Here is a 14,607-nt window from a genome sequence, read left to right as displayed (position 1 = left end):
TGATACATGCACATATCTATGCACACTTTCCTCTTCTCATTCTCCGCTACAGTAGCTGAACCTGATTTTCCATAAATTCATATGTTTTAGTAAAGGTTCCAATAGCACTGAAAGCTTTAATGAATGGGATCCTATCAGCATTACAGTACTTAATAAGTATCATCCCTACTTATGTGTTGAACAGGAGTCAACTGAATTTTTAAAGGTGCTCTGGAGAAAAAAAAAGCTAAAGATTTTTGGATATTTTTTCCCCTAATCTCCAAAAAAATGGAGAAACAAACAAACAGCAGCAACAAAACACCTATTATTACATTTGCCTCAATAAAGATTCAATCCTCTCATACACCGAAGAAATACGTATTAAGGACCTACCATCTGAGAACCTTCTGTCTCACAAATAATATTTCATACATGAAGCATTTCAATAAAAGACAGGCAACTTTGGTAAAAGTAGCACCCATTAACATGAGCCACATGGCATGATATAAATATTGTTCTGACAATTTCTTAAAGGCTTTCATTTCATTTTACAAGGATTTTAATTTATCAAAAAATACATCTACATGACAGCTGCTGCTTAATCTGCATGAAAGAGATTTTGAAGTTGAGAACGACAGAAATAAGTGCATTCTCTGTTTTCAGCTACTATTCCTAGTGACTTTTCATTCTCTTGAAAATGCCATCTTTTGTACAGCCATCTGCACAGTAAGGGAGGAGAGAGAAAGAGATAGGTTTTCCAAGGAGGAGTACTGTCAGAAAACTGCGGCTATAGCCCTAATAGCCAGATGTGCTTTACATTATTTTAAGTTGCTCACTCAGCTTGACTGTTCTAGCACCATTTGTATACTTGAGAGAGACAATTTGCTTACTGTGGAATAGAACAACTTCACAGAAACCCCAAGAGAATTAAAATATTTCCATCTGGAATCAAGCAAAGATACAGTGTTAATAAACCCTCCAAAAAAAACCTTTGCAGATAAATCTTCCAAGAAACGCTTTTTGTCTCAGCTTTTGTGTTTTGTTCAAGGACAAAAATACATGTTTACCAAGTCAACCCAAACAATAATTCTTTTACCACGACTTCTATTATCAATCCAAAACAGAACTAAAGTGGCCTTAGCACTGCTATAAGCTCTTCTGTGTACTGAAAAAAGTGAAGCCCTGCAAAAAGACTGCTTTGTTCAGCATCAAATTCTACATAACAGCTGATTTTTACAGATACCTGAGAGAATGCATACTTGAATTAAAGACTAGTTTTCAAACTAAAATCAAATGTCAAACACACAAAATATCTTGTCATATGCATTATGTGCTGAGTTTCTTCCTAAAAAAAATCCTGAGATCTCAAAAACAGATGTTTATCTAAATTAATAATTAAGTTACAAATGTTACTCCAAAATTAATGACTCCTATTTACTTCTATGGAAATTACAACAAAGAGCATAATACTATTTGACAGAGCAAATTCTCTGTTACAAAATACTTTTCTCAACATAGTCATCACCAATATCTACACATTTTCACCAGAAATGAACAAAAGCTTGCATACCACACTCATAATACTCAAGACCAGTGGAGGTGATCCACTCTATTAAAGCTGCTGTGACAACATTATTGCTAGGATAATCTTATCCACACAGTCCATCCTTTATCAGCTCAACAGAAATCAATCAGAAAGTGCCAAATCCAGATTATACAGTGGGTATAGTAAGACAATCAAGTCAAGATTGGGAATGTGCTCCACAGCCTTCAAACTGGCATGGGGCCTGGTGTTACTCTGTTGCAAGAGAAAGGCTGTCTTCGCTGATCTGACTCTGGAAGTTGGAAGCTTCAGATTAGTCTGAGCAATGATGATTTCGCAGTCAGTGTTGATGGTTTGGCTGGGTTCCAGGAAATCCTGAAGGATCACCCACTTTTCTATTCCAAGAGACCGTACATATCATTTTACCCAGCAAAAGCTTCACCATGAACTTTCTCTTCAATGGGGAATTCACATCTTGCCACTCCATGGACTACCATTTTGTCTCTGACTCACAGTAATGACACTGCATGTTATTGTCAGTAATAACATGATACAGGAAATGATCACCTTCAGGCTCATATTGGTCAATAGGTCCTGACAAGCTTGCATACTGTTTTCTTCCTGCTGTGGTCATTCATGGGGCATACGTGGTGCAAATTTTGCAATATTCCAATAATGCTACCATTGTTTCTAACACACTGAAGCCAGTATTCAGCTCTGTATACAGTTCTCTGGTCACAATCTGCTGATTGTCACAGATGAGCTTATTGAGACAATCTTCATTCTGTGGCATGATATCTGCATGCAGCTATTCAAAACATGACTTGTTTTTCATGCTTCTCTTTCCACTGAGGAAATGCATCACACACCACCTTACAATTCTCACAAACACTGTTTGGTCTCCTTAAACGTTCAGCAAGCATTGATAAATGCCAGCGGGTGCCATTTCTTCCATATGGAGGAATTACACTCCTTTGCCTCATATGCACTTCCAGATCAGGTGCCATTTTGTCAGATGGTCCCTCTGCTGTTATCTATCACATGGCAACAAAATGTTACAGAACATTGTCAAGGAGGTTCATCCTCAATTGACGTACCTCCAGCATCCACCCCTGATGTCACAGGCCAGCATAATAACATAGGAAACACTTCTTTCAGAGCATGCCTTTTATATTAAAACAATTTGATAATGGTTACAAATAGAAATTTTCTTAATAGAATATTTGTAACTATGGTAAAGACATACTAGAATCTGAAGCTTTTTAAGCTCAGACCTCCTGGAACAAGGTAATAAGCTAACTAGAACAGGAAACTGCATTTCAATGTCCTGTATCTTGTGATAAAAACTATCTTGCAATGGAATAATTTCTACTTTCAATCAAAAATTAGAAAATTAGAAGATAACTAATGGATCTATTTCTCCTGCCTTTGAATTTCCATAAATTCAATATAAAGATTTATTTGACATAAAATTCTTTGTGGTATTGAAATACATACTATGTAAGATTTGCAAGCACCCCACTTGGAGACAAAAAGACACTCAACACAAATCTGCCTGTTTCTTCTTTTTAGTGAACATTTATTCCTTTCCACACTAGCAACACAATGGCCTCTTTTCTCCAATGTAACAGAAACAACCATTAGTTACCTATCTCACATTAAACTCCAGGGACCTTCTTTCATTCTGCATTCCCAAACACAGTCTCTTAATCCGTACATACTTTTTTAGCTTTTCATTCAAGGACTTTCTGGAAAAATCTCTGCTAATTCAAATGTATTTGTTTTTAACAGCTATAATTTTTCAGTAAACAAAGTATTTCACATCCTCCTCCCATAGCGCAGCATAACTAGAAAGACACAGAATGTACCACAGTGGTATTTACAGAACACTTACCTTTCATCTCTTTATCACCAACAACTCTATTGTCTCATTTAAAGAGTGTAATTCTCAGAAGAATCAAAGAAACGTTATGAAAGGGGATAGAAGGGAAAAGTGTAGAGAAAGGAAAAACTAGAAAAGAAGTAACATTCCACTTTCCACAGAAGATGCTTTGTTCACCAGATAAATTGAACTGAATTATGATTTCATTCTTAGAAGAAATACTGAATGAGTAGACAAAGATATAAGGGCAGAAATTGTCAGGAGAGATTAGACAGAATAACTCACAGTCATGATCAGGTCAAGGAAATTATCACTGTGGAGGACAGGTGAACCAGTGCTACTGGTTCAGTAATTAGATAAACACAGCTCCACCAGCTTCCACACTTCAAATATTAAAAAGACTACTCACATCCTGGTTTGATCATGTTCCAGAGGTACTAAATTCTCACCTCTTTTCACATTGACTGTGTTTATAGGAACAATACATTATAAAACTTTGAGAAAGTACAATCTCCTTGTCACTTCCAAAACACTTTATTCAAAAAAGCTTATAATACATTGCAACAATGTTCAGGTTCTTCTTTTCTGATCTCTGCGAAACTCAAATAATGAAATAATAAGAATTATATCTTTCCCTGTCTCCTAGCAAAGGACACATACACAGATATGTGTATATACATGTGCATATTTTGCTGGGAGAGTGGAAATATATATATATACTTTTGTACATACACACAGACATTTATATATAAGCTTTTCTTTCAGCCTTTCAGAACAAGGTACTCTAGCAAAATCATCAGGGAATAATACTGTCACTGCTGTCTCACACGGTCTTCTTGGAAGAGATGGTGTTTAGAAGTTGAAAAAATGGCAAAAATGATGATGAGCTTTCTTATCAAAACTGAAAACATCTGGAATTTCAGACAAGCTTATGTTGCAAGAACATGCAATACATCCACATGGGAAAGTGAATATACAGGAAGATAGTTCTGGATTTATTGGTTTATTAACAGCAGGAAGTGAACAATGTGTTCATTCAACTCTGGCTGCCAAATCAGGATCAGATCCCTAAGAAATACTGACATCTAAGCATTCACATGGGTGACTTTAATAGCTGCACCTGTGAAATTCGTTTCCTTCTTGTGCAGAGACAGGGTACCTACACAAAGTAGGTCAACCTGCAGAGCAAGGCACAACAGATGTACACAAAGAAAAGCAGGAAATGTAATAGTCCATAGACGTCATTGCCAGTTTTACTGTAAAAACCTAACTGACTTTTATTATAAAATGTAAAGGGGAAGAAGTTTATATTATCAAAAGGGTAAGATTCTACATGGCATAAATCCAAAACTTCAAATACCAAGGGACTTCAAATACACACTGAGTTCAAGTCTTTCACTGAACTGCTTAAAAATAAGTCTTATACATTGGCAATCTATGAAGATAGAAATAGAAAATGGATTATGATCACAGGTTTACCACTGAAATAAATATCTCAATGTAATTTGCTTCAGGAGTAAATTGGGGTTAACCATACTTGGTACGCAGATGTGTTAAAAAACCTCAGCATTTGTAAGTGCTTGTGCAACCCCAGGTGGCACACTGTTGACTACTAGGACAGCATTACTGATGTTGCACAGCCACATTCCTCAGCTCCATCAATCCTCCAGAGGAGGTCTGTAGGGAAGCCTCACTTAGCATTCTAGGTGCAACCTGGATAGCTGGCAACACCTTCCTCCACTGTTCACAGTAAACAAATAGGAAAAGAACAAATCCCAAAATATATGTAGCTAGCTTTTGAACTATTTCCTGTGTGCATTTAGCATTGAAAGTTTCTCCAAGGTTCTGAGTAAATAATTTGAAAATTGTACATCATTCACATCAGCTGTTACTGTTTGAAATACGCATGTAACCACAATGCAACTCAGCATCTTGACAATATACTGCTTCAGAAGTTTCCATAGAGGATAAACTTCAAATAAACAAATGTCTGATATTCTTGGAGATTTCCCAGTTTGTTATTTTTTATTTTTACCATTGGTCAAGGAAGATCTAGTCAGACACCACCTTGGAAAACTCAAAACACTCAAATCCATGGGCCCTGAAAGGCTATATCCACCAGCAATGAGGGAGCTGGCAGAAATGGCTGCCAAGGCACCCTCTACAATCTTTCAAAGGTCATGGAAAATGGAAGAGGTGTCTAAAGACTGGAGAAAAAAGTCCAGTCTTATTCACATTTTCATCAGTGACCTGGATGAAGGGATAGAGTGCACCCTCAGCAAGTTCACTGATGATGCAATGCTGGAAGAAGTGGCTGACTCAGCAGAAGGCTATGCTCCCATTCCAAGTGACCTGGACAGGCTGGAATGTTGGGCAGAGATTAACCTCATGAGCTTCAATAGGGACAAGTGCAGATTCAAATTTGGGCATAGAGGAAGAGCACTGCCTTGAGAAATAGCTAGGATCACCTAGCATGATGCAGTCACGAAACTGAACTGACTTATTTCCAAACCACATAGAAGTTATTTCTGTTCATGCTACTTACTGAAGTAATACCATTACTACTCTGTGAAGCACTACAACACTCTAATTCATGCCCTCAAGGCTCCTGACTACTTCCACTGACTAGACAGGAAGCACAGACACCACAAACCCTTACATGATGCAGTGTAAGATCACAATATAATGCAAGTGAAGACCTGACATAGAAGACTCAAGTTTTAAGCACAGGCAGAACCAGAAATGAGCAGCCTCCTAAGATCCAAGTTGTCATCATAAGAAAAATCCCTAATCTTAGATTCGGTTATTTCAAAAATAGATGATGCACTATAACTTAGCATTTGATAAATTAATGTCACCTAGTCTTGTACTTACAAGTTAAAGCAGTGTCTGAAACCTATCTAACCGGTAGAAAATAGAAAAGTAAAAAACTTGACCAACTGAGCATGGTTCAGCAGGTGAAGTCCCAAGTGAAATCAACTACAGCTTTCCCTTGCATTTTCCTAGAAGTTAAGCTAGATCTTCAAAATTTGAATTTCAGTGATGAATTTCTGTATGCTTAATTCATGCTCCAGTAAACTGAATTACTCTGAATGAAGTAATCTCAGTCTGCTAATAGAACATGCTCAGATTAACTTTGTAGTACAGAAAAAAAATATTTAAAACATTTAAATACTCTGTTTGGATTGTATTTTTTAAAATACAAGCCCTAAACACTACCAGTGGCACAAAGTATCCATTACTTGACACAGTGTTGAACCATTCTGATTGTAGACACTCCTGAACGGGTGCAAATTTGTATATTCAAAATTTAAGAGAACAACTGATGCATGATTTCATTTTCTACAGGCTAAATTAAAATCAGTTCAGAATAAGCCTTCCACAAAGTATAAGCACGTTCATACTGAAACTGACATCTACTGACATACTGAATGTCTGTATCTAATGAGACAAATTTGGCAAAAATTGGCAAAAATTCAAAAGTTTCAGGTCTAATAATTAAGAATGTTGTTCATTCTACCTATGGAATCAATATTCCACTGCTTTTAATGTAATACATACTGCTAATGTTAACTGTAAAGCACTAAGGTCAGAAGCTACAGGGAGGTAGGAAAGATTAACACCATTTCTGAAAGATGCATGCAGAGTAATGAAAGGTCCTAGTATAAGATGCTCAGAAAAATCATAACTTCATTTCAGATCTACTATCTTAAAATTCCATTTTATTTGTGAATATCTTCCTGACTTCCCTTTGTAGTTTGTTTACAAACAAAGGGAAAAGATCAAAACAAAACTTTTACCCCTAACATAGTCTTAACCATCAAACATCCAGATTTACAAGTAGAAGTTTCCCTTCAACATTCTTTGAACAAACAACAGCTGATCTTACAGATTTTATTCTGAAGAGAAAATCATGGATCTTCAAAAGATGTATACAAATTTTAAATCCCCTTAGAAACTAGTATCAAGCAGAGGGATTGGAAAAGATGACCTCCATAGGTCTCTTCCCCAGCCATTTTGTGATTGCCTGATATTCTAGTTTTACATTTTTAAGTCAAGCTGCTTTCTTCAGGATATTTTTAAATAGTTACTTCTTTTCTTTGTCTTTTTAAAATGACAAAACTAATATGTGAATCATATTTTTCAATACTTACCTCTAAATCTCTCTTTCAGAGACAAAGGGCAGCTGAATATATGTTCATTTGCTGGCCTTTTTCAGTGGAAAAATGCATACTGACAGCAGACAATGTTTTTTGTCTCTTTACATCACATAAATTGTGTCCAGTGAAAAAAAAAAAGAAACTGAGTAAAGAGAAGTACAGAATCCAGGTGCAGTACCTGCATATTGGCAAAGAGCTGATGAACAGAAGGATGGCAATAAGAAATCCCTTTGCATTACTGGCATAAATGGACTACATCTTCTCTGACACTCAGTCTGTGCTCCACCATATACTGACTGAAAGAATACGGTACTGACACTGAGTCCTGCAACAAACAGTATGTTACAGGACAGAACTGATGGCTAATCTACAGCGAGTGGACTCTCATCGTACAAAATGCATTGTTATGAAGAGTTCACGAAGGTGCTAACACTCAATAACCACTGTCCATATCAGAATATTTGAACACTTTATTATAGTGCTAGAAACCTACCATACAAGTCAATGAAAATAAATATACTGCCAGAAATTCCCTCTAACAGAGCAACACTAACCTGTAAATTATCAGTTATCTTTGTACATTGGACTATGATCTCAAGAATCTTGTCTCTTTAAATTCAGAGGAAAAGTTAATGGCCTCGCACAATACCCCACAATGTAAACAATTCAAGAGACAATTTGTTAACATCCTACACTCTCCTAATTTTCAAAAGAGAGTTTCCAAGAGTAAATTCCTTATGGTCAAGTGCTTGCTCTTCTCCTCAAAATGAGGCCAGCAAGTGGAAAGGTGGAAGCAGAACTGAAAAACTTTTTAATTTTACAATTTCTTTTGCAGCTGTTAAAGTGCAATTAAATTTAAGGAATTACTGTTTCAGATCTGTGACCAAGTAATTCCATGATACAATTAAATGTTTTCTTACCAGCCTGCAAGCACACTATGGAATAGAGACCCAAAACCAAAGTCCACAAATAACAAACTTGGTCAGTGCAGTTACCAACAAGAGATGAGAAGTAGTTATAGATCTTTATCACAAATTATCTGCAGGCAAGAATCGAATTTTATAGAAGTTACATTAATGATTTTACTTTGTTGTCATGCTTCAAGCAAAATGAAATGTTTACAGAACAACTTCCTTTGTGATTTAACTAGGTTAGTTTAGGTTTGGTTTAACTGGAGTAGGAGTCACATTTATTAATGAAACAAGTTAAACTGAACTGGTTTATATGGAAGCAAACCAAACTGAACCCATTTAGGAACCTATTCTGCAAAGCCTCTCTGTCTGAAGTGCTTCATACACACATACTACTTACTTTTTTTAGTCTATTAACAAATCTGGTTGTAATCATTTCATCTGAATTTTATGCTACCTGGAAACTTCAGAGGTGTAAAAATCACGTGCAATCTCTTAAAAAAACAAAAACATGGGAGATTATTCAAAGTCTGCCACACAATATACTCAGTCAACACAGCAGAGGATAAAAAAAGAAAATATTCCTGGAACTGGCACGGCTCTTATGCCTACAGTGAGAATATAACCAAGTTTAAAGGGCAAGGAAATAATACCATTAAGTGTCAGACTTTATGTTATGCATATTAGCTTATGACACAACAACTTTTAGTAACTCATGTTCATAACATTCCATATGAATCCTACTCAGCTGAGCCATCTTAAATGCTTGTAATACCTATTTTATTACAGAAATTAAAATGTTACAGATCAAATGTCTAGATTTTTTTCCCCTGCATCTACTGTAGCTGCATTAACACTAACTGAAATATACAAGAGTCAGAAGTTGGCAACATTTAAACCAACTTACACAAAGGTAGAACCTTCAAGCTTAAAAAAATCCAATGTCAGTGAAATCTCGAGAAGAGCATAGTTTGCCCTTCCAGTAGCATCACAGTGCCAGCTGCTCCCAGACTTGCAGCACTCCAGGGCAACAAAGATGTTTTTCCCAAGACTAATCACCTAAGAAGAAATTATGAAGGGGCAAGGAAGAAGACAAAATAATTGAGCTAATCTATAGTCCTGCAATTCCAATTGACAAGGAATTAGGATCAATACCTACTTGTGACAAAGTAGCACCACACCATCATCTGTGTTTCAAAGTCAAAGAAATCAGGCAGAGGATGCCTGTCTGAGATTAAAGACAGAAAAAAATATCCAAGCTTGACCTTAATGTTCAGCTAGTTTCTCAGAAGAATCACAATGAGCAAGTTAAGCCAAAAGTAGACAAAATGCATTCTGGAGAAAAAACACTTCCAGAAAGTGACCTTTAGGGATGGAAGAAGGCACTGGGAGTTTGAATATGTTGCTTTTGAAAAATGATCTAATCTCAGTTCTCCCCTCTATTACGTAGTGAATACATTTCAGAAGTTTATTTCTGCTATATATAGTCTTAAAAATACATTTACTTCCTGAGAAATCACAATTCATCTCTGTGGTAGCTCAGAAAAAGGCAGGGGGAAAAAAAAAAAAAGAGAGAGGTGGTGGGAAAAGGGTAGATGTAGGAGGCAATGCCTTGCCCTTTATTCCTGAGTTCCTCCCTATAACTCAGTCTAAATATTCTATGATATTGTTTGGGAAAGTTTATTATTGCCTTTTTATTCTCTTGTTAATATACTTTTTACTTTGAACTGATACTATTACTTTGTTCTCCTTCTCTCCAAGTTTAAGAGATTTGTCTGTAAACCTGGTTGTTATCCTCAAAGATGCTAGACTGGCCCTACTACACATACCTTGACTGATAACAATAAATAATAAAATAGAATGCATAAACTTTAACACATTTACACACAGTAAATGCAGCAGTCACAGGCAAGTGTATTAATGAATGTGCTGGCATATCTGGCTACAATACGAGTTCATCCATTTTTCAAATCCTCAACATCATCAGTGACTGCCAATCAGGGACTGAGAAAATTAAGAGTTCTCTTGCAGGGCTTGATTTGTCCATGAATACATATTAGCTAGAGTGTTTCTGTTTGGTTAAAAACAGGAGGAATTAATTTGTTGTCAATCATCATGTTATCCAGACACACTGCCTTCCAAAACTGTGATTAAAACGCTTTTGTAGAACCTTGGCAATGCCAGCTTACCAGCTGTACACTGAAAAGGAACATTAAGTTACAGAGGAAGAAAAGAAAAATGAAGAACAAATGCACTATTATTCAGACAGCTTATCTCCTTAAAAATAAATAAATAAGTAGATAAAGACCTATGTTACTGCTCTCTAGAATCAGTATTTATTGGATTTTATTCATATTTCAACAATACAGGATATCTATGTTTCATATGGTTTAAAACTACACATTTTTATAAGCTAACAGTACAAAAAGTATCTGTTGAGTCACTCTTCCTATTGAAGAAGCAAGCTTTCAGTATAAATAGCTTAAGTAATACAAACACACTCTGCTGGGAGGGAGCAAAACTTCCTACTGAGGATTTTATAGTTAGTTCATTTTCGTATCACCCTTACTTTCGAAAAAGTCACACATGCACAAAAGAAAATGAGATAGATATCTGACTCCACACTTGGAAGAAAAATCACAACTATTTATCCTTAAGCCTTCTACAGCAAACACAACTGCATTCTTGACATGCTTCCCTATCTCAAGGTGTTCAGATCCAGACTGCATATAGAAGGGACGCTCAAGAATGTGAAGACAAATCAAATGGAGATGTAAAATCAGTAGCGTGCAAATTAAAGCAGTCTCTGATCCCAAAGCAAACACTCAGAGCTAAAAGGCCTCCTACTTCACATAGCACAGATTCCCCACAGAATTTTTTCACCCAGGAATTCCTTCATCTGGAGAAGCTATCGCAACAAAGAGGCTTGGTCAAACTCTTAAAACTGCTTTTACCCAGCACAGAAAGCATTTTTGGAAATCTGTTTTCCTTTATTTAATCCACTGTATCATTAAAGGTAGCAGCCAACTTTTAAAGCTTATTTTTAATATGAATCAAGAATGTGCAGAAGGGAAATTAGTGTGGCATGACTACGCCTAACAACAATCCTCCAGGTGAAAGAGCTCTAAAACACCTTGCTGAAAGAACCCTTTCTCAGGTAATTTACCAGGTCGATTATCACCAGCTCCAAGGGAGAAAACATGTCTCCTAGGGGCAAGAAGCTGTAAAATTGCATTTCACAGGAGAGGTGGAAAAAAAATAACTGATCATCACAATTATTCAGGTATTTACTTCTTCCCAGGTATTTACTTCTTGTTTGTGCCATCAGAACATAACATACTTGGAGTCCTTAAGGAATCTATAAAACCACCAACTACTTTTACAGAAAAATTCGAAAGTCAGTAGGTGTTTGGAAATTAGAGATTTGGAAAAAATAATAAATAAATAAACCCATAAACTTGACTTTGAAAGAGTACCAGCAAGGTTACTCTTTACTGGTTCTGCTCATCCCTCTCTTGAAAGGAAGGCAGCAGGACAATAAGATCCCTCCTTTAGTCAGATGCTGCACCTTTGAGGAGCTGAGGCAGTGGTAGAAGTAGGGTCCCACATTTCCATCTTACGGTATTTCACAAAAGGACACAGTCGTGCCCTTACTAAAGTCAAGCACAAAGACATGATGATTCCCACCACACGAGTGAGAATTCTCGACTCTTAAAAGGAAAGCCACAGGGTTGTGGATGCCGTTCGAGGAATGAGAAGATATTTCTGACTCATAGAAGGAAAACAGCCAAGCTGAAGATATACAAGAAGCTTGTACTTACAGAAAGACAGAGAGCTTTTTACAAGGGAAGTAATTCACCCAACGTAAACTCCTCTGGTTGTCTGACAGAGGACAAAACAGCGTGAAAAAATAATGGCACGTCTCTCTAAATTATGGTAAATATTTCCTTGAACTTGAGAAAGAAGCCAGACAACCGAAGTTTTACTTTTCCATTAGGAAAGACGGCTGTAACAGAAAGCAGGGAAGGCAGCAATGGAGGTTTCGCCGGACTATAAAGATTACTCTTAACACGCTAAGAAGACCAGAAGAAACACTTTACATTTTCTAGCCGGCGTTCCGGCTCTCAATACTCCGAAAGCCTCACCGAGAGAAACGACGGGGATGCGCACGGGTGCGGGTCGGTGCCTGCACGAAACCCACAGCCGGGCAGGGCAGCATCACCCGCCCCGTGCCGGAGCGCGGAGCCCGCAGGCGTCGGGCGCGGGGCGAGACGTGGAAGCGAATCGGAGTTAATCGTTAACTCCCAGCTCCTCTGGCGGACTTCCCAGCCCCAAAAGCTCGGCTGCGGCTCAGCCCCCGCACCGCGCACGGCGGACAGCCGAGCCTCCCCCCACCCCACACCCCTCCCAGCGGCCAACCGTGACCCGCAGACAGCCGCCTCCTTCCGCTCACCTTCCTGCCGGCGGGATCCCTCTCCCCTCCTCTTCGCAGTGGCGCGGGTGCTCCGCACGGAACCCCCCCCCCCGGCGGCGGCCGCCGCGCTGCCAGCGCTGGGGCGTGAGGGCGGCCCCACGTGCGTCCGTTGCGCCAATCCGCACCGCCCGCCCCCGCCGCCGTCCCGGGCCGCCCGCAAACCGGGCGCGGTGGCGGCCCCCAGCCGGGCTCTGGTTTGGGAAGTATGGGAATGCGAAGCGCTGGGACGGGAGGAAACAAAGAAAGCCCGAGCGGCGAGCGTCCCGAGGTGGCTTCGAGGGCCCGAGCCCGGGCTGAGGGAGTTGAAACGGTCAAAGCAGTGAAGTGGAGCGCATTTATAAAGCAGACCTTCAATTTGCCGAGGAGAGCCGAAATGTGTTCGCAGCTTGTCAAAGAATAGCAGCAGTGTGGGAGTGGCTCCAGATTTTCTAAACGGCCCGAAGATAGAACAGCACTACAGCAGGGAAGGGAACCTTAGCGGTCGGGAGAGCAGGAGCGGCTGCTGCAGCTCGGGACTTCTTGGAAGGCACAGCCATCGCGTTCTGCTAAGCGTCAGACCACAGCTAAACTGTAACAGAGTGCCACACACAAGGATTGCCACTGGGAACAAAGGTTGCTTTGTTTCCAGTTTGCTATCATGTACTCAGCTCCTGGTTTGAAGTATCCCATCTCCAGCTCACGCTTCTATCACCGCTGCCTTCACTGTGGCCGCGCTTAGCAACGACTTAGGATGAAAATGAACATTCTGAACATATTAAAATATTTTTGTACTGTATTCTGTAATATTTACAACTTTGCATTGTTCTTAACAGCAACTCTAACCAGTTTCTACTAGTTGCTGGTACTGCACTGTAGGTTGGTGGGTTGTTTGTGTGCATTCTGTCTGCTGGTTACTGCTGTGACATAGAGAAAGCTGTTCACATTATAGCCTCAGTTTCTCAGTCCGTTGCTGTCTGTCATACTGCTGCTCCTGCAGGCCACTCATAAAATGTGCTCTGAATTCCACCAAGTGACTCACATTAATTCCAACAGACTTTGCACGGCTGTCGAGGAAATAGGTTTTTGATGTTGCTGGCAACTCTCCCACAGATGTCTTAGTGCCTCCCATCTTTCATGCAAAGTTTTTCAGCCCCCAGTGTCCCCTCCTTTTCTCGGTCTCTATCCAGCCATGAGAAGCAGGGAATACAGGCCACAACCCTAAGAGGTTAGGCCACAAATAATGTCAGGTGGTAGCAAGGACAGTCAGACTGTGAAGCCAAGAGATCCAACTTGACACACCAATTAGTTATGTCAAACCTTTATGTGCTGGGTGCATGAGGATCACTCACCAAACATGCACAACAAGGAAAGCAGCAACTACACAGTTATAGGCATAGTGTATATATATTCATTACATTTCCAAGAAGTTTGTTACATATGCACTGGGTGCTCTCCACCTCACCCCCCCCCCCCCCCCCCCACCCCAGGATAACCTGGGATTGGCCTGATGTATGTTTTTATCTGCTGTGTAAGTACTGAAACTTCTGAACTTTGTGACATCTCCACAGCCACACAGATCGGTAACAGAAAATGAGGAGGTCATTAAATACTGTTTCCAGAAACCAAGAAGAAAAAAGATGAATGTGCATTTGGGATTTGGGCACAGTGAAAATGACACC

The 14,607-nt window shown here is 39.1% G+C and overlaps 1 protein-coding gene across 3 annotated transcripts in view; it reads right to left on the bottom strand.

Moving 5' to 3' along the window:
- The window catches only part of STXBP6 (syntaxin binding protein 6), an 80,524-nt gene extending 67,490 nt beyond the window's left edge, over positions 1-13,034 (bottom strand). For 2 of the 3 annotated variants that reach the window (XM_065753811.1, XM_065753830.1), the window contains exon 1: positions 12,929-13,034. The gene's annotated coding sequence lies outside the window, so the exon portion shown is untranslated. Of the gene's footprint in view, positions 1-12,296; positions 12,430-12,928 lie in introns of those variants that run through there. The other variant, XM_065753821.1, reaches the window with a different exon arrangement.
- Between the last annotated feature and the right edge of the window lie 1,573 nt (positions 13,035-14,607).

This window comes from Cyrtonyx montezumae, unplaced genomic scaffold (assembly GCF_038088225.1).
Source record: "Cyrtonyx montezumae isolate F1298 unplaced genomic scaffold, pur_monq_1.0 scaffold_10, whole genome shotgun sequence".
In the NCBI taxonomy this organism is placed as follows: Eukaryota; Metazoa; Chordata; class Aves; order Galliformes; family Odontophoridae; genus Cyrtonyx; species Cyrtonyx montezumae.
Note: the sequence above shows the minus strand (reverse complement) of the source record. Positions and strands in the feature narration are given on the sequence as shown.